Raw genomic sequence first — 19,287 nt, 5'->3', positions numbered from 1 at the left:
TCTGTTTTAGATTAACCACGGTTTAGTATGCCGTCCAAACCCTAAATATTGGTTTATCTTAGTGGAAACAAGTTGGCTTCATAAACTACAGTCTGAAGTCTGCTTGTTTCCAGTAACCACAGTTAAGAGTAACCAAAGTTTGTTTTGGTTTGGACAACATGACAAGCTGTGGCTAAGGAAAAACTGAAGTAAAAGCTTTTGTGCTCCTCATGGCCAGGTGTAGAAGAAGGAAGCATTGTCTGAATTCATCGGAGGCTAGGCTTATTCTTGTAATGCTGAACTATGGTTTAGTGTTATGTCTGAACCAGTCGCTGGCATAACAAAATTATTAATTCATTCTTACAGACAATATTTTGGTGATCTGATACTAGATTAATAGCTGGAGGCCACTTAATTAAAAAAAAGAATGTTGTAAGCTCTCTGAACAATGACACACAATATGAAAGATATTCTTTTCCGTTTGTATTTCACCATAAGAATATGAGAAATGCTCCTTTTGTGCTTAGAAATGAAAGGGGAGAGAAGCTGGCTGAGAAAAATATACTTTTAATGAATTGTTGCTTTGTGTGGGTTTATGATGAAATTTTGTAGACCTTGATGGAGCCTGGATTTCTCCAGCTCTGCCTAGTAAAGCAAAAGTATGTGTGCTGAAGTATCTTATATGTAATGTACAAGTCTTGTTTTGTGCTAATTCATGTCCTGATTAGAAAGGCTACTAGTAAAGAGGGACTTCCTACCTAGTTACTTTCAACCTAGTTAGTGCAAGGATAACAAAGCAAAGGTGAATGCATAAAGAGTAGCACCAAAGGGATGAAGCAGGGCTGTGTGTGCCAACACATCTTCCATTTAAAGTTTACAAAGGAAGGACCCTGGAAGACATGCACAAACAGGCCTGGGAAAGGAAGCTGGGTTAATTTATCAACGATCTATGACTGCATTTGGAGACTGGTTTGGGGAGATGTGAATGAGCCTAGCCTTTTCCTGAACTTGCATGCTCCTTCTTTCCTGTCCTCTTCCTCCACAGCGAGGAAGATGAGTTCAGAAGCTTCCATTTCCACTTTTGGTTAACCGTAGCTTCCACGTTGTCTGAACTGACAAACTGTGGTTAACGTGACTGTGGTTAGTTTTAAAACAAGCCAAATTTAAATGGAGGTTTCTGAAGCTGGCTTGTTTAAACTAACCATAGTTAACATTAACAGCAGTTCTTGGTTCAGACAAACTGTGCTTAACTAAAAGCAAAAGTGCTTCCTCCCTCCAAACTCTTTCTCCTGGCCAAGTGGGAGGAGGAGAGGCCAAGGATGAAGTATGAGAGCCAAAGATGAGTCTAGGCTCATCCATGTCTTGCTAAAGCATCGTTTAGTATGATGGCTTAATGCAGTCAGTTCCACAAAGAGAACACATCCTAGGATGCTGGAAAAGATTATTTATAATAAAGCCCAATGCATTTTGGTCCTGATATTTTTAGGGACCTTCTACATGGGTAACTTGAATTTGTCTTCAGAGAACTCTGCAAGATCTGTTTCTTCAACTCATAACTGGTAGGTGTGTTGAAGAGACAGATCTTTCAGAGTTCTCTGAAGACAAATTCAAATTACCCATGAAGAAGGTCCCTAAAATATTAGGGCCAAAATGCGTTGGGTTTAATTATAATAAAGTAACCTTTGCAACATCTTGTGATGTGTTCTCTCTTTGTGGATCTGTGGTGGATGCTTTCCAGTTTATAGATAAATTGAATGCAGACAGTACCTCTACAAGACCACGTCATACTTTGAGAGCTACAGCTCTTTTCAGGCATTCAGTATCTGTAGATACTGTGCACAAAGTGACAGGTAGCTCTCTCCCGAGTATGCAGGTTCCCGATAGTATATATAGAGAGAGTCCTCTGTGCATACAACTGCACATGTGGGGTCTTTGACAGATGTTAGAATGAATGCATGTATGAAAACTGAATGCTTAAAATGGCTAAAGACATGATTCCAGGCAGGGGTACCATCATTAAATCATGTTGTCTGAACATAGAGAAAATTGGTATGTTTCTGACATGAAATGCAAGTCATTTTAAAATAATACAGAAATGGAAGCGTATGAGAGGGTTTGACTGTTTACAGAAACAGTGTGGCAATCATAACTTTCTAAAAGGTCTTTTTGGTGTGGGATGGGGTTGAGTCCATCACTTCATCTTTAAAATTTCCAGAGTTAGCCTGTTGCAGCAAAAACAGCAAAGACTCTTTTGGCACCTTAAAGACTGAACATTGTCCACAAAAGTTTATGGCAGAATAAATGTGTTAGTCTAAGGTGTCACAAGATTCTTTGTTTTCATTTTAAAGGAGTATTTAGTTTTCTGCTTTGAGTAGCCATTTCAAAATGTTTATGTTCACAGCATAAAAGCCAGTGTGAGAAAATGTAGAAAAACACACTAATTGCAGACTTGCTTGCTTAGCAAGTCATGGTACGTGATGGAAAAAGAGTGGACAAGAATAGTAAGTATGCATTGCTCCTTAGCTTAAATACATATTTTTCAATACTTGAGTACTTGTGTCACTGAGGTAATTAAGGAGAGGTAAGGAACATCTAGGTAAATGTTCATTTAACTCTGTGTTAGAGCTAAACAAACATTTGCTGTGTGCAGCATGAAAGCCCTTAATGGTGTTCAAGAGAGCTGTGTTCATAGTTAACTCTTCCCTTCCCATTCTGCGGCTTATCAAGTAAGGTTCCGTCCTTCACCCTTTACCCCTTTGCTCTGTGGGAGGAACCAAGTACATCCTCTGTGTGTTCATTACAGTATTGCATGTTGGTGCTAAATAAATAGTTGCATTTTAGCAGGGCAATACTATTCTGGGCATTATCTAAATAATACATATGAGGTGGAAGTGGTGGTTCTAGCTCATCTGCTATATACAGGTTTGTTTTCTTACAGCACACCCACATGGTAATTCCTCACTTGTGCTCAGTTCAGCACTTGCATGCTAAACAAGAAATGTGGGAAGCTGGCAAAGTGGGTATCTTCAGAAGTCTGTTGCTTTCTTTGTCCTGTAGTGCCTTAACATTTTTTTTGGTGCCCACCAAGGTTTCCTACCCCTCCCACTTTTTTTTTTAAAAAAAGAATTAACACATTTTTCTTTCCCCTGGTTGGGATTGCTGTGAAATAGGTTTCTGCTAGTGCTGAAAACACTGGGTTCAAATGAGTTGTTTGGTATGTTGAGGCTCACACCCAATCTCTCCCTTATGTTCAGTCTTTTGGGCAGGTTACTTTTCCTTTGCTATGTCTTCCATGGAAACCATTTTGTGGTGGTTTCCAGAACAGTTTCTCATATTGCCAAATGTGCCCAGAGCCCAAAAATGTTGCTTGCCCTTGGTCTATACTGATTGGCAGTGACTCTTTGCCAGCCCTGTAAATGTTGGTTCCAGGTGAACCTGGAACCTTTTTTAATGCTAAGCATGTGGTCTATCACTGAGTTTTGAATTCATTATGGGAAGGGACATATCTGTTCTCTTGACAAATCACTAGAATGATTTTTACAGCTTTCTAGAATCTGGGCAGAATCCAACGGGGCTCTTATGCCCTTGCTGATTCTCTTACTGCCCACCAATTCGATTGCGCAAGTGGCCCCCACCACTTGTACAACGTAGATTTGGCATTTCTGGGGCAATCCAAAATTAGCAGAAACACTTGTTTCTGGAAGGAGGCAGGTCAGCAGAGTTCACATAAGGGAGCTTTGCCAACTTGCTTCCTTCCAGAAATGAGCATTTCTGCTTGTTTCAAGGCTTCCTTTAGGAAGTGCTAAATCTCCCTTGCGTACGTGGTGGGTCCCTCTTGTGCAATGGAATTGGCGGGACCCACCACTTGTGGAAGGGAATTGGAGGGGCAGAAGGGAATCAGTGGGGCCTAAGTGCCTTGTTGGATTCTGCCCTATGACTTTCAGTTCATGAATAATCGTTGAGACGTTTGCATGTATAGATTAGATTTTGCTATACTATATATTTTGCTTGCATCCAGTTACAGCAATTGTTCTGGAGAACATACCATGCCTAGAAGACATTCCTTTAAAATTGGCCTTGAGTAAGTTTACAGAGGCAGCTCAATGACTTGTGCCAGATAAGCAAAAAAATCTGCACATATGAATAAAATTTAATTTAATATATCATTTTAGATGCTGCTGTATGCAAGACTAATGGTAATTGTAGTCTAAATGATAATTTGAAAACTTTCCACCAGCCCTTATTGCGTCTTCCTTCAGCTTGAACTCCTAGTCTCTTAAATCCAATTATAAACATTAATTATGTCCAATAAATTCTCAAGGGAACAATTTAAACTGTGATTTTTAAAAGTGACAAATATTTTATATTTGAGTGAATTAACTTACTGCCACAACAGTTAGAATCTGTCTAGAATTTACAGTGTATTTCTTGACAGTCTCTGTTATTTATTTATTTATAGCTTCAGCTGAAAAGATTTTCAGAGCAGCTTATAAAAATCAATAATAAGACAGCATGCTCTGGCTTACAATCTAGAAGACACGACACAAAAGGAAAAAGGAGGGGGAGGGAGAAGGAACGAAAGAAACAGGCACTACGTATTTTCAAAGCTCATAAGGATCAGCTGGAATGGAAATAGTTACAGGACAGGAGCAACCAAAATTGCTGGTCTTTCTGCTGAGCTGATAGAGTGGCCTTGTTCCCATCTTTCCCTCTGTTGCAGCCTGATGGAATGGGTGCTGCCAGGTGACAGTTGATGGAGGGAGGAACTGGCTTCTCAGCAGAGCTGCTGGAGTGGCCTGCTTCCCATCTTTTTACCACTGAACAGCAACATGATGTTATGAAGTGCTAACTAAAATAGATTCTTGAACGTTTTCTTGATACTTTGAAGAATAGCTTCTCATATGTCCATTTAATTTGGTGGGACAAGTACTCTCTCCCACCGTGAGAGAGGTCATATACTTTAACCTCAATCTCATGCAGTGGCCCCTTAGCTCCCTTGCATTGCACATTTTACTAGACGCTGTGTTTGGGAAGCTGGTACATGCCCTTCATATCTACCATCTACCATATCTACCTTTGTATTTTATACTTGCGAATTGGCATGGACATCTATAATGTGTGTAAGAAGAGGCCCCTTTGATGTAGGAATGGCAAATAAAAAGCAAGTGGGAAGGTGGACTATATGAAAAACTGAATTTATGTATTACATTTATATCCTTTCCTTAAGAAGCTCTGCACGGCATCCATGGTGCCCCTGCCCTGCTGCTGCCACCATTTTATCTTCTCAACAACCCTGTGAGATAGGTTAGGCTGAGATATAGTGACTAATTTAAGGATCACCCAGTGAGCTCTATGGCTGAGTGGGGATCTGAACCTGGATTTTGCAATTCCTGGTCTGACTTTTCTAAATGACATATTTGGTGAAGAACAGAGTACTAGAATTGGACTGTGAATGTGACAGATAGTGCCTTGCTAAATAGTAGATTGAGTTTTTTGTTTATATGTGCCATAAGATATTTCAGATGAATGCATTAAACTGAAAGGGAGAGTCAGGAGAGTCCAATCTATCTAGGATGCTTGGAGGTTATTTAAAACCATTATAACAGAAGTTTAGATAAAACAGAAGCTATGTATTCGTTTGTGTTCTGCATAGTAGTATGATACAGCTGCTGCTATCTTGGATTGCTTGACCGTTTTGGCCTTGTTTTGTAAAGGGAAAAAAATATTTTTCTTCTCACTGTACTCTGGTATATTGAAACCCCCGGTTTGATTACCACTTCATGAATCTGGCAAAGTGGGGTTTGGCCCATGAAAGCTCAAACCACAATAACATTGTTTAATCTTTTAAAGTGCCGCAAGAATTTTTATTGGTTTTGCTGGAATAAAACGTACACCACAGATTAGGGCACAAATTGTCCCATCTAGCTCAGCACAAGGTTCCCAGGGGAGCTGATCTGAAGCAGTTGCTTTTTTTTAGAAAGGTGAGGCAGAGTCAAGTCCAGTGAAGCAGGACTACAAATTAAGGTCAAATAAGGCAGGGTCTATGCTAGCTGGACAGATCTATGCTAGGTGGAGCTCCCTCAGGAAGAGCTGTTGTCTCAGCAACATGCAAAGGTCTTCTGAGGCTTTATTAAGGCTGGCTGATCTGAGCCTTCTGTTAAATCCCATCCTGTGAGGACCTAGCTGCCTCTTGCTCCATTGCCTGATTCTGGAACCACTGGGTCTTTCGGCATGGGTGATGATGAGGGCTGTATCGGGGTGGATGGGTGCCCTTGGAATTTAAGGAGTCAGGTAAAGCCACGTCCTCTGTCATGGAATTTTTTGGGGTGACAGAAGATGGCTCATTGGATGATGCCTCCTCTACCTCGGAGTCCTCCTCTGAGCCAGAGGGAGGTCAGGACCAGGGAACATAACAGAAACAAGTCCAAGAGGATGCCTTTATAGTTAACATAGTTTATATAGTTTGTAGTTAATGAGCAGAGTCAAAAAAGTTATAGAAGGTTTCCTTTTAAAGAAGGTTGAAAGAAGGCAAGAAGGTTTCCTTTTTTGGAAAGTTTTTTCCAATGAGGAAAATAGAAAGGAGCACAAACTCCAAGGCAAGACAAATGTAAGCTGACAATAAGATAGGCAATAACAGAATTTGAAGAACATATTGCCTAAAACAGAATGAAAATTCTTTAAATACATAAATACATAATAAGCAGAAAGCCAGCCAGAGAGCTGATTGGAGTGTTAAATGAAAGGTGTGCTCAAATTATCAAAGGTAGGTAGGGAATTTTACAGTGAAAGTAAGTGAAGTATTTGCATCAATCTTCCCTGTGGAAAACCATGGACAGACACCCACAATCGCATGCACCTGCACATTGTTCTCTTATCATTTTGATCCTATTTCCAAATATTTCTTAGATACAGTTCTGTATGTCAAATTGGATTTGCTTGCAGTCCGTGTATGCACAAAACTTGCTGACAGATATTCGATACTGCATTATGAGAGCAGTCATCCAATACATATTAAAAGGGATGTACCTGCTGGGAAGTTTTTGCAGTAGAGGCAAAATTGTGGCAAGGTGGAGCAGTGTAATGTTTGGGCACTTAGATCTTCTGAATCATTTTATGATTGGGGATATCCATCCCATGTGATTAAACTGGCAACAAGTAGATAGGATTTCCTGTAGGACAGAGTGTCTAGTCCAACCTTTCCCAACCTGATGTTCTTCCTATGTTTTGGACTACAATCCCTAACCATTGGTTGAGGCTGATGGGAGTTGAAGTCCAAAATACCTGGAGGGCACCAGGTTGGGGAAGGCTGCTCTAGTTCATCCAACAGGATGGTGTGGGTGCTGTTTAACATTTCATCATATTTCATACAATATAAAGAGGATTATCTTGAACCATTGCCATATACTAATATACCAAGCTTGTATTTGGTTTCAGATGCACCAAAAATATTGGAACCCCTGAGAATGGAAATTTATAGTAAGACTAAAATGTCCGTTTTACCTCACCTGTTCCTTCCTGTGATCAGGGTTTTTAAGTAGCTGCAGGATTGTTATTTTTCCTAGGATTGAAATGTATATATGGAGTTGTTCATCTGAGGCTTTTCACAGATTAAATCCCCCCTCTCCCATGTGCCATGATCCCAATCCTGCTCAGGCAGCTGCTAGTTTAAGAATAAAAAATGCGCATCTTAAATGCTTACAAACATTTAATGTCATGTGTAATTTGAAAAACAAGACCTGGAGCTGACTGTGGCTGAGATCATGAGCTTCTTATTGCAAAATTTTGGCTTAAGTTGAAGAACATAGGGAAAACCACTAAACCATTCAGGTATGACCTAAATCATATCCCTTATGAATATACAGTGGAGGTGAGGAATAGATTGAAGGGATTAGACCTGATAGACAGAGTGCCTGAGGAACTATGGACAGAGGTCCGTAACATTGTTCAGGAGGCAGCAACTCAATCCATCCCAAAGAAAAAGAAATGCAAGAAAGCAAAGTGGCTGTCTGATGAGGCTTTACAAGTCGCTGAGGAAAGAAGGGAAGCGAAAAGCAAAGGAGAAAGGGGAAGATATATCCAACTGAATGCAGAGTTCCAGAGAATAGCAAGGAGAGACAAGAAGGCCTTCTTAAATGAACAGTGCAAAGAAATCGAGGAAAACAATAGAACGGGAAAGACTAGAGATCTTTTCAAGAAAATTGGAGATCTCAAGGGAACATTTTGTGCAAAGACGGGCATGATAAAGGACAAAGAAGGCAGGGACCTAACAGAAGCAGATGAGATTAAGAAGAGGTGGAAAGCATACACAGAAGAACTATACAGGAAAGATCTTAATGTCCCTGACAGTCATGATAGTGCGGTCACTGAACTTGAGCCAGGCATCCTCGAGAGTGAAGTCAAGTGGGCCTTAGGAAGCATTACTAACAACAAAGCTAGCGGAGATGACAGTATTCCAGCTGAGCTATTTAAAATCCTAAAAGATGATGCTGTTAAAGTGCTGCACTCAATATGCCAACAAATTTGGAACACTCAACAGTGGCCACAAGACTGGAAAAGGTCAGTTTACATTCCAATTCCAAAGAAGGGCAACGCCAAAGAGTGTTCAAACTGCTGCACAATTGCGCTCATTTCACATGCCAGCAAGGTGATGCTCAAAATCCTACAAGCTAGGCTTCAGCAGTATGTGAACCGAGAACTACCAGAAGTACAAGCTGAGTTCCGAAGAGGCAGAGGAACTAGAGATCAAATCGCCAACATTTACTGGATCATGGAGAAGGCAAGAGAATTCCAGAAAAACGTCTACTTCTGCTTCATTGACTACGCTAAAGCCTTTGATTGTGTGGATCACAACAAACGGTGGCAAATTCTTAAAGAGATGGGAGTACCAGACCACCTTACCTGTCTCCTGAGAAACCTGTACGAGGGTCAAGAAGCAACAGTAAGAACCGGACATGGAACAACCGATTGGTTCAAAATTGGGAAAGGAGTACGACAAGGCTGTACATTGTCGCCTTGCTTATTTAACTTATATGCAGAGTACATCATGAGAAATGCCGGGTTGGATGAATCACAGGTCGGAATTAAGATTGCTGGGAGAATTATGAACAACCTCAGATACGCAGACGATACCACCCTAATGGCAGAAAGCGAAGAGGATCTCAAGAGCCTCTTATTGAGGGTGAAAGAGGAGAGTGCAAAAGCTGGTTTGAAACTCAACATTAAAAAAACAAAGATCATGGCATCTGGCCCCATCTCTTCCTGGCATATAGAAGGGGAAGAAATGGAAGCTGTGACAGATTTTATTTTCTTGGGCTCCAAGATCACCGCAGATGGTGACTGTAGCCATGAAATTAAAAGACGCTTGCTCCTTGGGAGGAAAGCTATGGCAAACTTAGACAGTATAGTAAGAAGCAGAGACATCACCTTGCTGACAAAGGTTCGTGTAATCAAAGCTATGGTTTTCCCAGTAGTAACGTACGGCTGTGAGAGCTGGACTATAAGGAAGGCTGAGCGCCGAAGAATTGATGTGTTCGAACTGTGGTGCTGGAGAAGACTCTTACGAGTCCCCTGGACTGCAAGGAGGTCAAATCAGTCAATCCTAAAGGAAATCAACCCTGAGTGCTCATTGGAAGGACAGATACCGAAGCTGAAATATTTTGGCCACCTAATGCGAAGAGAAAACTCTCTGGAAAAGACCCTGATGCTGGGAAAGACTGAAGGCAAAAGGAGAAGGGGACGGCAGAGGATGAGATGGCTAGATAGCATCACCGATGCAATGAATATGAACTTGAGCACACTCCGGGAGAGAGCAGAGGACAGGAAGGCCTGGCGTGCTATGGTCCGTGGGGTCACGAAGAGTCGGACATGACTTAATGACTGAACAACAACAAATGGGAGAGGAAAAGGCTAACTTAGATTCTTCTTCTCCTATACTACAGTTGTATGTGTATGAAGTATATTTTTCTGGGATGGTAAGAACCATCCCGCACTAATAAATATCACACTGACTCTGGATGGGGCATGGAGAGTGTGGGAAAAAGTTAGAGGAAATTGCAAGTATCTTAAGTAATACTGTGAACCCAGTTGAAAGTATCTGAATATGTGGGCAGTTGAAACAGAGATAGAAGGCAGGGAACTTGAATAGATTCTAGCAGTGCAGTGTGGTGGGTTTCCATCCCCAGGAAAAAGGTGCTGTTTTAGGGCCTGACCATTTAAAGATGGAAAATATGAGAATGCTTGGTTGAAGAGGATTCCAGAGAACGTCACAAAAATAGACTGTGTTAGTCGGGTCCTTTGTAACTAGCAGCATCTGTACACTGTGGCTATCATCCAAAGGATCTGTGGAGCTCTTTACACACATGATTTCCTGCTCTCCTTTGTGAGAAGGAAAACTGTGCAGAGGATTGCTGACTCTGCTAAGGATTATAAATGCATGGTTTGCTTAGAACTCTATAGCAGCAGTTCAAAAAAGTAGATTGTAAAGAGCTGAACTGCTGTAAGTTGCAGTAAACAAGTCTTGAATGTTAACTTTGTGTGAGAGAGACCTATAAGTTTGGGCCATAGATTTTAGACTACCTTAACCTCATGGGGCTGAAATACATAGAAGTTACAGTCAGTGCAGGGAATAAAGAAGTTTGAATATTTGGCTGAATATCCAGTTGGGATTGTTTGCATTTAAAGATTACGTACCACAATGAACAGCATAGTAAGAAGCAGAGACATCACCCTGCCGACAAAGGTTTGTATAATCAAAGCTATGGTTTTCCCAGTAGTAACGTATGGCTGTGAGAGCTGGACTATAAGGAAGGCTGAGCGCCGAAGAATTGATGCTTTCGAACTGTGGTGCTGGAGAAGACTCTTACGAGTCCCCTGGACTGCAAGGAGGTCAGATCAGTCAATCCTAAAGGAAATCAACCCTGAGTGCTCATTGGAAGGACAGATACTGAAGCAGAAGCTGAAATATTTTGGCCACCAAATGCGAAGAGAAAGCTCACTGGAAAAGACCCTGATGCTGGGAAAGATTGAAGGCAAAAGGAGAAGGGGACGGCAGAGGATGAGATAGCTAGATAGCATCACCGCTGCAATGAATATGAACTTGAGCACACTCCGGGAGAGAGCGGAGGACAGGAAGGCCTGGTGTGCTATGGTCCATGGGGTCACGAAGAGTCGTACAAAACTTAACGACTGAACAACACCACCACAATGAAATATGATCAGACATCTATCATCTTATGAAGTTTTTTTTGTGAAATTTGAAGTGACTTGCAAGTGATGATAGCTTTGTTTATAAATGTTATATGGAAGCTGGGAAAGATTCCCATGATTAAGCAGGAAAAAGTGTGTGTTGGAGTGAGTGGGTGGGATAGTAGACATGAGAAAAACTGTTTGGAAGAAGGGACTGGACTAGTCAATTGTGTTTTAAAAGCCATGCTTAGAGTATTAACTTGCAAATGATTATGCCTCCAATATGCTATATAAGAAATGCTATACAAGGTTTATTTTAATAACTAGCAAGTATTTTTGTAATGGCTATGTGTATCTTAGAAACAGAGTATTTGTAAGAGGAAACTCTTTTGTATCTAACTGAAAATGTCCAACTACAGAGAAGTACCTTAAAGTATCTCTACTGTTGGGGATTGTGGTCTTTAATTGTCACATGTGAATACTTGAAACCCCAATTTCAATGCAAATAGTAGTCTGTCTCTTGAGGACAATCAAATATAATGATGGTATCACTGTCTTTACATCTCTTCACATCAACTGTGAAGGGTTTTTGCAAACAAACAAATCTCTTTGGCACTTGATCTGCCAGGAAATACACTGGCTCCTGATAAAGACAGAAGTGAAATCTCCCCCCCCCCCATGAGTTATAAAACTATTCCAAGGCTAAAAAAGTTACTTACTAAAACTTTGCTTGTAGTGCCCTTGAGGACTGTGGCCTGTTGGGCTACTATATGTGGCAGGGTCTCCTTGGTGGTAGCACCCCAACCGTGGAACTTCCTTCAGGTAGTTTTGGCTGTTTCCCACTTAGTTGTCATTTAGGCACTAGTTAAAGACATATTTATTTGATTTTTTATTGATTGTGTTGATTGTTTTATTGTATTTTATTATATATTTGTGATTTTAGAGTTATGACTTTAATGTTGTTTATGTGTTGTACTGTATTTTATGTAGGTTGTTAGCTGCCCTGGGCTCTTTGTGATGAAGGGCAGGTTATAAATCAAATCAGTCAATAACCTGGCAAGGTGTATGGGTAAATTAGCCAGACTTTGCATGGATGAAGAGGCCCAGAAGGTTATCTGTTTGGGAAGTCTGCTGGCTTGCTTTAATTAAGGTCTCCGTGCAGCGTAGTGGCCTATCCTGTAATAGGCTCTATCTGGGATGTCACAAGGTCCTGGATCTGGTGGAAGTTTGACACACTGAGATACAACAGGATCTGTCAGCGATAAATTCCAGAAAATTTACTGGCTAGCTGCACTCTCTTTAAAACCTTCTCATTCATCTTAAAATTACCTTGGGGATTTAACTATCGGTAGGCACTGCAGCTTTAAGGTTTCAGATCACGTCCTTTGCTCCACCCAAAGGTCATTATAGATCAACGTCAACTTGCATATGTGTTGCAGAGAGGTGAGCTTGCTGCTGTAGCCCCTTCAAATGTGGTTTATACTGAAGAAATTAAGGAAAAAATAACTTGGTCCAGCCTTAGTGCACCAGAAAACTCTGGCAAGCTGTTTGGATCAAGGTCATTTAATTACTCTTAAGGTTTCTTCTTTGCTACAGTAGCTCTGAAGTTAAGAGCTAATGTGTTCAAAATGGAGCAGGCACCAAATATTAGAGGTGATGCCTTGCTTACTTGCAGTTAAGTGATTTTATTGGATATTACCTGTGCAGGTGTGTTAAATTTATTTCTTTTCTTTTTACCATGACACTGTGACCCTGTGGATAAAGTGAGCATGCTCAGTAGTCATGAACTGTGGAGTTCCATTGAATAAGAAAAATGGAAAACGGGGTGGGGGAGGGAAGGAATGACTGGTTAGAAGGATATACTGTATGTTTTGCTGGAGTTCCCACTTGTACCTTTTAAATGATAGAGGTCACCGGGAGTTCCAGATTAGGACTAGGTTAGTCAGTTGGTAGCTGGGTGTTTCTGAGGCAGGGTGTTTCCAGACGAGACTTTTTATTGTGCAATCACCCTGCGTCATTCTCAGAATTTTACAGGAGGTCCAGGGTGTTTTCAGACAGAGGGGTCCTAGTGCTAACACTCCGAAGCTATTCCCTCTTTTTTCCCCTAAAGGATTTTATGCAATAAGATGGAAGAAACAGTGGGAAAGAACAGGAGGGCCAGGAGAAGGAGATGATGACATCTCGAGCCCCCATAAAATTCCGCGATTGAACGAAGCAGGGTGATGGCACAATAACTGTCTGGTCTGGAAGCACTCCTAGATGTCCTTGTCTTTCATTTGTAACAATGCTGTGTTTTTCCTTCACTTGTTCCAATTTTGTTCTTACCATAGAAAATCCATTAAAGAGGAAAGATGGAATAGATGTACAATGTCTTTTAATTCGTACTAGGGTAGCACCAGTAGCCATCTGCCTGGGAGCACCACTAGAATGACCAGAGAGAGCTGTGTAAACAGCTAAAGATTCTTAAAAGAAATGATGCTTGGACAATAGCATAACATGGCAACAAGACTGAACATGAAGACATTGTAAAACAGGGATGGGCAGAAGGTTGATCTCCAGATGTTTTGGACTTTTAAGTCCCAGCATTCCTGACCATTGGTCATGCTGTCAGAGACTTCTGGGAGTTGAAGACCCAAACAGCTGGAGATCTACTTTCTTCTCACACCTGTTGAAAAAGACTGGTGAGTGAAGAGGTAAAAATATTTGAAAGCTGGAGTGGGTGGGAAGGACCTAGAAATTTAAGCTTGATTCTGGATGTTACTATTGATTGGAATGGAAATCAAACAGGGGTTCAATTTGTTTATGAGGGTGAACAGATTAAACTCCAAATAAGATTGTAAAAGGGTGACCAATCTGCCAATCTGAACGGAAGGATTAAAAATATCAGTAAGACTGTGGTTTTAAAGAAACAAATAATTGCATTTTTACCCTTCACAAATCATAGTGCTTCTTAACTATAGAAGCCATGGGGTGGTCTCTCTCCTTAGGAAAGGTTGGATTTTATTACTAGTTGTTGCTTCCTGGTTTCTGTCTTTTTTATTATCTAAAGGATTTTTCTTGTTCCGCTGTTCAGCCATTTAACTTGAGGCTTAGTCAACAAACATGGGGTTTTACCAGGCAAGGCCCACACCCCAGACTTCCTATGATATCGGTTAGCTGCCAAAAATGGTCTAATGTTTGCTTCTGAAAAAGATGGTAAGATAAAAGACATGATCTAGGAACAAAAAACCCACTCAATTCCTTTTTACGCTTGGAGCCTAGTTGTTGCTTCTAGAGTTACATAATATATGTACTGCTGGCACCACTGAATGGTTTGCGGTGTAAGCTGTCAAGATTTCCTTTGTCAAAAGAATGCTAAATATCTCAGTCTACCCCACTACAGGGTAATTAGATTTTGCTTAATGACCAATGCACTTTCATTACAGGGAACGGCTTTTTGTGTAAAAGGTCCCAGGAAAACCCCCTGGCATCTCCACTTGAAGGGATCAGGTGGCAGGTGTTGGGAAAAACCTCAGGTTGCCTGAGATCCTGGAAAGCTCCAGCCACTCAGGGTAGACAGTAGAAGGCTAGAATCCGAAGAAATAATCTAAACAGGCATTAAGACCACTTCTTAATATTAGCCAATTTGTCAAAGCTGGGGAGGAAAAAAGGCAACACTGGGCATCTAAAATTTGACACTGGCACTGAGGAATTAGAAAAAATTATTCAGCCCTGTTTAGGACATTTTTGGGAATAAGTAACTCTCAAAATGTACAGTCAGGGCCAGAAATATTGGAACAAGGATAACTGTTTGGCAGTTAGGCTCTGTACACCACCACATTGAAGTTGAAAGGAAACACACCCAGATGGGAGTGAAGTCAGGACTTCTAGCTGTAATTCAAGGGATTTGACAAAAGTGACAGGTGATTTGACAAAAGTGAATGGCTGACAAAACTAACCATTCAGGAAGGACAGCCAGCGGCCTACACCCCCCCCCCCCACATCGTTGGTGGCTCATAAGTAATAGAACGAATGGGTGTTCTCAAAAGCTACCCAAGAGTTTCTCAAGGCAAAGAAGTGGGCTGTTCTTCAATGGCCATGTCAGTCACCTGATCTCCACCCAATAGAGCATGCTTTTCACTTACTGAAGACAAGACTGAAGGCAGAAAGACCCACAAACAAGCAGCAGCTGAAGGCAGCTGCAGTAAAGGCCTGGCAAAGCATCTCGAGGGAGGACACTCAGCATTTGGTCATGTCCATGGGTTCCAGACTTCAGGCAGTCATTGACTGCAAAGGATTTTCACCCAGGTATTAAAGGCGATCCTTAAGTTTGAAATGATGTTGGTTTGTTGCATTACTTATGAGCCACCAACGATGGGTGTGTGTGTATGCCACTGGCTGTCCTTCCTGAATGGTTAGTGCCCCACTTTTGTCAAACCCCTTGAATTACAGCTGAAAGTCTTGACTTCGCTCCCATCTAGGTGTGTTTCCTTTCAACTTCAATGTGGTGGTGTACGGAGGCCAACTGCCAAAACAGTTATTCTTGTTCCAATATTTCTGGCCCTGATTGTATGTAGCTCAGTTCTGTCACAAACCACCATTGTTTCCAATTGATTTTCTGCGATTGTTTAAAAAATAAAGTGTTTTTAGATTGGGCAAGTTGGGTATACATCAAGGTACATGCTATGTGTATTGCTTGTTACATGTTTTTGCTGTTGAAAGTTCACTTGAAGACAAAGAAGAAGAGGTCATTAGTTCTGGGAAAGTTGATTAGGATTTTTTTAAAAGTCTTCAGACAATTTTCTTTTAAAGACAGTTTACTGAGGTTAATCCTTCCTTTTTTCTCTTATGTTAATAAGTACTCTTTGAAACCCAGATAAAAATATAGCCCTCACTGTGAACAGTTTGGTTTACGATTAATAAAACTTTAATTACCTAATACGTTTTGCATTTTCTGGCTTAGAATGAAATCGAAACAAATCTACTCTGTCCTAGTAAAGTAACTTTTCATGTGTTCTGGCAATAACAGCAATGAAAACTCCTTACGTAACAATGATGATGACATCAAGGTATGCTTCAGCTGTTTGGTCATTTGAGCTGAAAGAGTATATTGCCCAGTGCAGGAAGTCTCTTGTTTTCTTTCTTTAAAAGGACATCCTTGACCTCTCCATTCATATACTTCCTTCGCAAAAATTGTTGTTCAGTTGTTAAGTCGTGTCTGACTCTTCGTGACTCCATGGACCTTAGCATGCCAGGCCTTCCTTTCGCAAAAATAGTGGACTACAAAAATGTTGGCAGGAATTTGACAGCTAGAAAATAATTTAATGTTTGAGGCTACATTCTTGTGTAGATATCTGTATTGGTACATATTTCAGCATTACTTTAAGAAGAAGACAATGCTGGAATATTCCGGTAGGTTTCGGCAGTCTCCTCTGGGCAGATGTTCAGTAGCACATCACAAAAAGTCTGGTTGATTTAGGCATGTAGAAATGACTGATGACAGCAGGAATGGATATTCGAGCCGCTGATGACTTTGGGCTGTGTAGTCTTGGAGCCTTCATATTTCCTCAATTTCTGTGAAAATTTCAGTAAATCCATATGTCATATATATCATAGGGATGTCTTCAGTTCTGTTAAAGAAAACGTCATTAAAATACCACCTTTTCTGCACTGTTATTCCTTCTGGGGTTCACAATTATATAAATAATACAACAAAGTAATGTACTTCCCTGTTGTATATTTCAGATTATAGCCCTACTCTGTTAAGGAGCTTAATGAGAAGAATTTTCATTGAGTATAGGGTTGCCTGATAACTGTTATTTTAAAAAAAGTATGCTTCATTATGGGAGAATGGCAGTCCTCCTGCCTGATTACACCAAGCACCCCCCCCCACACACACTAAGGCAACAACCTTATACACACTTACCTGGGAGCAAGTTCCATTAAACTCCATGGGGCTTACTTCTGAATAGACTTGTATAGGATTGCAGAGTAAGTGTTCATTTTACTCCACCCTGATTTCCCAACCTTGCTTTACGTTTAGGTTTTCAAAATTGCTTCTGAGGAAGCTCTCTCTCCTTTGTTCCTTAGGCTTGGTCAAGGTGCCAGGCTCTCTTCCTGAGTTTGGAAACTCTTACATGGTGGTGGTTTTGTTGTTGTTTTTCTTTTTAATGATGGGTCGGAATAGGAGTTAGAGGTGAGTCAGAATTAGATAGTGATCCATTTGGGAGGGGATTACTTTCCCTCTTCCTAATTTGGAGAGGATGTGCTTAGACTAGCATGCTCTTTTTCTTACATATCCCCTACATTTCAGAGCAGCACTATTCCACAGAAAACTGAGTTCTAAAGGAGACCACCTATAGAGTTAGGATTTTGTTTAGGGTCTTCTTGTTAGGCTGCACTAAAGAGTCAAGTATTGCATGGCTAGCAGTTTTGTCACATATTCACAAACCTCCCACAATTCAGAATGTAGATCACTGCAGTGGATCATAGTGTCTGTCTCTTAATTCCACTCTTTGTCCCAATTTTCTATGTTTCCTTGGCAGCATGGCTGCCATTTCAGCTTCTGCATCCATCATACGTAAGTGTCCTGCTTCTTAGGGGTGTTTCCCACACCAGGATCAGTGGCCTCAATGGTGGTGCAGAGGTGGGTTGAGTACCTATGTGATCTAGATGATATGGAATATTTATACATCATTGCATGGGAGCTGATCACAAGACATTGGTAGCCACAACACCAATCAAATATAACAGATAATCATTATTTCATATATTATAACTCAAGAAGGAGGAAACATCCTTTTTTGCAAAACTGTATGGAGGGCTTGGAACTCAGATTTTTCAGACCTTGCAAGGGTATGGTTCGTTTTGTTTAAGGTGTGATTGTGCATAAATAAGCTGTACACTTTCCTTCATGCAACAATCATGATACTTCCTTATAGTGAAAAATAATTTAATAATTTAATTGCATCCGGAAGAGTGTATTAGATTAGTTGGCAATACTTTATCATGCCTTATAGCTGATATTGTAAATTCTGCTGCTCTTTATGTTCAGAATACCAAAAAGAAAGTATTATGAATGCTTCCAGTTGGAGCTTACTGGATATTAGGAGTAACTTCTGTAATGGTCAAATACAGTGGAGGAGAGATGGAAAAATATTTAATTTTAATAGATTAACTTTGTTCCCTGCTTCTCCCCAGTTCCTAAATGTGTGTGTTTTTAGATAAGCAAAAACATTTGCTGTTCAAAATGGCTTCATTTATCACGCTTTACCCTTGCTGCGGGACAGTTTAATGTTGTTAATTATTTCAGAATTTGCCTTTCACAGAGTTTAAGGCACAAACTCCTTTTATCATTTATCAGCTTAACGAATGTTTTCCAAATTACTCACTATAGTACATGCTCACTGCGAAGTGCTAATACAGTTGTTTGCTAAGTACTGACAGTGTTGAATTTTATATGGAAAAATGAGACAGTTTGGAAGTGTTGACTTTTAGATTAGGAAAATTTTTCCCTAAATGACAAGAGTTTCCTTTAATAGGGAAATGTGTGAGATAAGCAGCTTTTATTTCTGTTTGTAACTAACTGTGGTTTGTTGAACCAGAGACAAATTGTGGTTAGTTTTAACTGTGGTTGATCCAAACAAGCCAAGTTCACCATGGTTTATGATCCTGGCTTGTTTGAATAAGTCATTTAAAACTAACCACAGTTCCTGGTTCAGACAAAATGCACTTACTTAAAAGTAGAAGCAAATGTTTCTCTTCCTCTTGGGGATGTGCGAGGGGAATGGGGAACAGGCTTGGGCATCTAATGTTGTAGTTTAGTGTTTCACCCAAACACAGTCATTGGCCTGGTTCAGATGATCACATATCTGCTTAATAAGATGAGATATGTACAAGCCTTTTGCCTAAGCATAACCCACCTTTGGTATCCCTTTGCGGCATGAGCAATCAAACAAGGAAGCATTCCTGTAGCAATTGTATTGCCCTAAATAGTAAGGCGGCCATACTTGGGTAGTGGTATAATTGAAGATAAAACAGGTTAACAAAAGAACTAAGATGAGGGAATACTTGAATGCAATAAATGTAACAATCGTGAGTGGGCCTTTTCTGTGGTGGCTCCCAATTTGTGGAATGCCCTCCCTA

The 19,287-nt window shown here is 40.6% G+C and overlaps 1 protein-coding gene across 1 annotated transcript in view; it reads left to right on the top strand.

Moving 5' to 3' along the window:
• CYTH3 (cytohesin 3) overlaps positions 1-19,287 on the top strand; it is a 95,108-nt gene that overhangs the window by 25,190 nt on the left and 50,631 nt on the right. The window lies entirely within an intron of this gene.

The sequence above is a fragment of the Heloderma suspectum genome, chromosome 12 (assembly GCF_057233095.1).
Source record: "Heloderma suspectum isolate Gila_16-S chromosome 12, 16-S_ref, whole genome shotgun sequence".
Taxonomy (NCBI): Eukaryota; Metazoa; Chordata; class Lepidosauria; order Squamata; family Helodermatidae; genus Heloderma; species Heloderma suspectum.
Note: the sequence above shows the minus strand (reverse complement) of the source record. Positions and strands in the feature narration are given on the sequence as shown.